Source organism: Globicephala melas, chromosome 13, assembly GCF_963455315.2.
Source record: "Globicephala melas chromosome 13, mGloMel1.2, whole genome shotgun sequence".
Classification (NCBI taxonomy): Eukaryota; Metazoa; Chordata; class Mammalia; order Artiodactyla; family Delphinidae; genus Globicephala; species Globicephala melas.
The window spans coordinates 39,699,170-39,705,162 of NC_083326.1; positions in this window are offsets into that span (position 1 = coordinate 39,699,170).

The following is a 5,993-nucleotide window of genomic DNA, read 5'->3' on the forward strand; positions in this document are numbered from 1 at the left end:
ACTATTTATTAACTATCTACTACGTGTAAGGTACTTTATACATGTAATCTCATTTATTCTTCAAAACAAGTTTGCCAGGTAGGTTTTCTCTACATATTCAGAAGAGGAAATGGAGACTAAGAAATGGTATGCGGTCTGTTGAAAATCACACAGCTAGAAGTGGGGTGGCTGGGATTTGACTTCGGGTCAGAGCATTTTCAAAGCCTATTCTCTTTTTCCTCCACGCGGTTATTTGGGAAACTATTTTGCAACCCGTAAAGGGTTTTATAGATACAGTTAAGATTTTTATTAAAATATTATCCCTTCTTTCCCTGCAGACTTAGGTTTGGACTTAGTCCACTGACAGATGGTGTTTCCTATCTCTAGGATAATTTTGAGGGTTATGGGAGTAACAGCCAGTAGTTTCATATTTGCAATCTACACTGAAAACTGCCTTATCGGTAAATTGCCAAGAATAATAGAAAAAACAGAAACTCACAAGTCAGATCTTACAGTGCTCTGGGGAAAACTGTGACCCTGCGCATGGGCCTCCTGCCTTCTCCATGAGCGGTGGGGTGGCCTGCACTTCCAGCCGTGTGCCGGCCAGGCTCCTCAGCCTTCAGCGTGAACTGCTGCCCCACACCCAAGGTGGGCTGACTGTCAGGAAAGGGACTGGGTCTTGATAGGTAGCCTTCAGTCCTAGAGCTGCCCTCTAGTGCCGGTCAGGTCACAGAAGGGCACACTCTCTGCCCTGCAGGGTCCACCTCAGCCTCCACGGCAAGGAGTTGAACCGGTAGCAGCCCCACCACGCACGCTGTTCCTCTGGATACTCTTAATCCTGGGATGAAGCCCGAAACTCCGGGGGCTAGTTCCACGCACAGACAGTTTTGGTCCCTGGTAGACTAGTCTTTACTGAACTGAGTCTTGGCATTATGGCATCAGGGATAGTACTGATGATTAATAGGGACAGGCCAGTTAGACCGTTACTGTATTTGCTGTGAGATACTGTGAAAGTCAGGTTCCCTGCATCGTTAATTTCTTAGGAGGAGGAGCCATGGAGAAATGTCTCTTAGGCCTAAGTATATGTACTCCTAAGCAACTGATTTGTTTTCAGCTTATGGACACTTTGGAGTGATGATTACTTCCTCTCTGTGCTGGCAAGTAGGAAGGTCAGAGATAATTTTTCCCCCTCGGTCCTTGTAAAGTCTAGAAGACCTTTAGGGCATGTGTGAGGCCACTGACATACTGCTGGCTTCATTGTTCCCTCCTTCTCTCTGATGTCCTCACTTATGTGTAATATACTGCTTTAAAAAATATGTGAACTGCTTCAGTTTACTTTCTATGGACTGAAGCAGGTATGGATTCAGAGTGCCTCTTTAGAGTATTTGAGGGACAGTGATATGATATTTTAGTAGTAAAAAGTCACTGGTGACTGCTGCGTTTTGCCCATGGTTGGTGCTCAGCTTTTGAAAACAATTAAATTAGAGGAGAAAATAAACACACTCTTCCCTTACCCCTGCCTTCTTTTTAGCTTAAAAATTTCTTATGGGTATATCTGAGGAAGAATTAGCAGCTTTCTTGGATATGTATTTTACATATAAAGAGAGCTGTGTTAGGTAATTTTTTTCTCCCTCTATTTCTCTTGAGGAGACAGTTGAGTGAGCCTGTGAACATATACACCTTTCCATGTAAAAAATGTGCCCAGGAATAAACACCCTTTCTGTGAAGCAGCAGCCACTTCCTGTTCTGGATTCCAGGGCATGGTTTCTCCCAAGGAGCAATGTTAATGGGCCAAATGACCAAAGGCCTTCATGGTTTTGTTTTTATTTTATTTTTTAACATATGCAGATTACATTTATTCAGCACTTACTATGCGGCACATGTGATACGTGTTCTGCTTATATTTTCTTTCTTTTTTATTTTAACATCTTTATTGGAGTATAATTGCTTTACAATGGTGTGTTAGTTTCTGCTGTATAACAAAGTGAATCAGCTATACATATATCTATATCCCCATATCCCTCCCTCTTCCGTCTCCCTCTGACCCTCCCTATCCCACCCCACTAGGTGGACACAAAGCACCAAGCTGATCTCCGTTGTGCTATGCGGCTGCTTCCCACTAGGTATGTATTTTACATTTGGTAGTCTATATATGTCCATGCCACTCTCACGCCTCGTCCCAGCTTACCCTTCCCCCTCCCCGTGTCCTCAAGTCCATTCTCAACATCTGTGTCTTTATTCCTGTCCTGCCCCTAGGTTGATGAGAACCTTTTTTTTTTTTTTCCAGATTCCATATATATGTGTTAGCATATGGTATTTTTCTCTTTCTGACTTACTTCACTGTATATGACAGTCTGTAGGTCCATCCACCTCACTACAAATAACTCAATTTCATTTCCTTTTATGGCTGAGTAATATTCCATTGTATATATGTGCCACATCTTCTTTATCCATTCATCTGTCGATGGACACTTAGGTTGCTTCCATGTCCTGGCTATTGTAATACAGCTGCAGTGAACATTTTGGTACATGACTCTTTTTGAATTCTGGTTTTCTCAGGGTATATGCCCAGCAGTGGGATTCTTGGGTCATATGGTAGTTCTATTTTTATCTTCTTAAGGAACCTCCATACTGCTCTCCACAGTGGCTGTATTAGTTTACATTCCCACCAACAGTACAAGAGGGTTCCCTCTTCTCCACACCCTCTCCAGCATTTATTGTTTGTAGATTTTTTGTTAATGGCCATTCTGACCAGTGTGAGGTGATACCTCATTGTAGTTTTGATTTGCATTTCTCTAATGATTAGTGATACTAAGAATCCTTTCATGTGTTTGTTGGCAATCTGTATATCTTCTTTGGAGAAATGTCTATTTAGGTCTTCTGCCCATTTTTGGATTGGGTTGTTTGTTTTTTTGGTATTGAGCTGCATGAGCTGCTTGTAAATTTTGGAGATTAATCCTTTGTCAGTTACTTCATTTGCAAATACTCTCTCCCATTCTGAGGGTTGTCTTTTCATCTTGTTTATGGTTTCCTTTGCTGTGCAAAAGCTTTGAAGTTTCATTAGGTCCCATTTGTTTATTTTTGTTTTTATATCCATTACTCTAGGAGGTGGGTCAAAAAGGATCTTGCTGTGATTTATGTCATAGAGTGTTCTGCCTATGTTATCCTCTAAGAGTTTTATAGTGTCTGGCCTTACATTTAAGTCTTTAATCCATTTTGAGTTTATTTTTGGGTATGTGTTAGGGAGTGTGCTAATTTCATTCTTTTACATGTAGCTGTCCAGTTTTCCTAGCACCACTTGTTGAAGAGGCTGTGTTTTCTCCATTTTATATTCTTGCCTCCTTTATCAAAAATAAGGTGACCATGTGTGCGTGGGTTTATCTCTGGGCTTTCTATCCTGTTCCATTGATCTATATTTCTGTTTTTGTGCCAGTACCACACAGTCTTGATGACTGTAGCTTTGTAGTGTAGTCTGAAGTCAGGGAGCCTGATTCCTCCAGGTCTGGTTTTCTTTCTCAAGATTGCTTTGGCTATTCGGGGTCTTTTGTGTTTCCATGCAAATTGTGAAATTTTTTTTCTAGTTGTGTGAAAAATGCCATTGGTAGTTTGATAGGGATTGCATTGAATCTGTAGATTGCTTTGGGTAGTACAGTCATTTTCATAATGTTGATTCCTCCAAGAACATGGTATATCTCTCCATGTGTTTGTATCATCTTTAATTTCTTTCATCAGTGTCTTATAGTTTTCTGCATACAGGTCTTTTGTCTCCTTAGGTAGGTTTATTCCTAGGTATTTTATTATTTTTGTTGCAATGGTAAATGGGAGTGTTTCCTTAATTTCTCTTTCAGATTTTTCATCATTAACGTATAGGATGCAAGAGATTTCTGTGCCTTAATTTTATATCCTGCTACTTTACCAAATTCATTGATTAACTCTAGTAGTTTTCTGGTAGCATCTTTAGGAATCTCTATGTATAGTATCATGTCATCTGCAAACAGTGACAGTTTTACTTCTTCTTTTCCAATTTGGATTCCTTTTATTTCTTTTTCTTCTCTGACTGCTGTGGCTAAAGCTTCCAAAAGTATGTTGATTAATAGTGGTGACAGTTGGCAACCTTCTCTTGTTCCTGATCTTAGTGGAAATGGTTTCAGTTTTTCACCATTGAGAACGATGTTGGCTGTGGGTTTGCCTTATATGGCCTTTATTTTGTTGCGGTAAGTTCCCTCTATGCCTACTTTCTGGAGAGTTTTTATCATAAATTGGTGTTGAATTTTGTCAAAAGCTTTTCCTGCATCTATTGAGATGATCATATGGTTTTTCTCCTTCAATTTGTTAATATGGTTTTTCACATGGATTGATTTGCATATATTGAAGAATCCTTGCATTCCTGGGATAAACCTCACTTGATCATGGTGTACGATCCTTTTAATGTGCCGTTGGATTCTGTTTGCTAGTATTTTGTTGAGGAGTTTTGCATCTATGTTCATCAGAGATATTGGCCTGTAGTTTTCTTTTTTTGTGACATCTTTGTCTGGTTTTGGTATCAGGGTGATGGAGGCCTCATAGAATGAGTTTGGGAGTGTCCCTCCCTCTGCTATATTTTGGAAGAGTTTGAGAAGGATAGGTGTTAGCTCTTCTCTAAATGTTTGATAGAATTTGTCTGTGAAGCCATCTGGTCCTGGGCTTTTGTTTGTTGGAAGATTTTAAATCACAGTTTCAATTTCAGTGCTTGTGATTGGTCTGTTTATATTTTTTATTTCTTCCTGGTTCAGTCTCAGAAGGTTGTGCTTTTCTAAGAATGTGTCCATTTCTTCCAGGTTGTCCATTTTATTGGCATATTGTGACTTGTAGTAATCTCTCATGATCCTTTGTATTTCTGCAGTGTCAGTTCTTACTTCTCCTTTTTATTCCTGATTTGATCTTTATGATTTCTTTCCTTCTGCTAACTTTGGGGTTTTTTTGTTCTTCTTTCTCTAATTACTTTAGTTGTAAGGTTAGGTTGTTTATTTGAGATGTTTCTTGTTTGTTGAGGTAGGATTGTATTGCTATAAACTTCCCTCTTAGAACTGCTTTTGCTGCATCCCATAGGTTTTGGGTCATCGTGTTTTCATTGTCATTTGTTTTTAGATATTTTTTTGATTTCCTTTTCGATTTCTTCAGTGATCTGTTGGTTATTTAGTAGTGTATTGTTTAGCCTTCATGTGTTTGTGTTTTCACAGATGTTTTCCTGTAATTGATATCTAGTCTCATAGAATTGTGGTCAGGGAAGCCCCAGTCTGTGTCTTTTGGTTGGAGCATTTAATCCGTTTACATTTAAGGTAGTTATTGATATGTATGTTCCTATTACCATTTTCTTAATTGTTTTGGGTTTGTTATTGTAGATCTTTTCCTTCTCTGTGTTTCCTGCCTAGAGAAGTTCCTTTAGCATTTTTTGTAAAGCTGGTTTGGTGGTGCTGAATTCTCTTAGCTTTTGCTTGTCTGTAAAGGTTTTAATTTCTCTGTCAAATGTGAATGAGGGGCTTCCCTGGTGGCTCAGTGGTTGAGAGTCCACCTGCCGATGCAAGGGACATGGGTTCGTGCCCTGGTCCGGGAAGATCCCACATGCCACGGAGTGGCTGGGCCTGTGAGCCATGGCTGCTGAGCCTGTGCGTCCGGAGCCTGTGCTCTGCAACGGGAGAGGCCACAGCAGTGAGAGGCCTGCGTACCGCAAAAAAAAAAAAAAAAAAAAAAAAAAAGTGGATGAGATCCTTGCTGGGTAGAGTAATCTTGGTTGTAGGTTTTTCTCTTTCATCACTTTGAACATGTCCTGCCATTCCCTTCTGGCTTGCAGAGTTTCTGCTGAAAGATCAGCTCTTAACCTTATGGGGATTCCCTTGTATGTTATTTGTTGCTTTTCCTTTGCTGGTTTTAATATTCTTTCTTTGTATTTAATTTTTGATAATTTGATTATTATGTGTTTTGGTGTGTTTGTCCTTGGATTTATCCTGTATGGGACACTCTTTGCTTCCTGGACT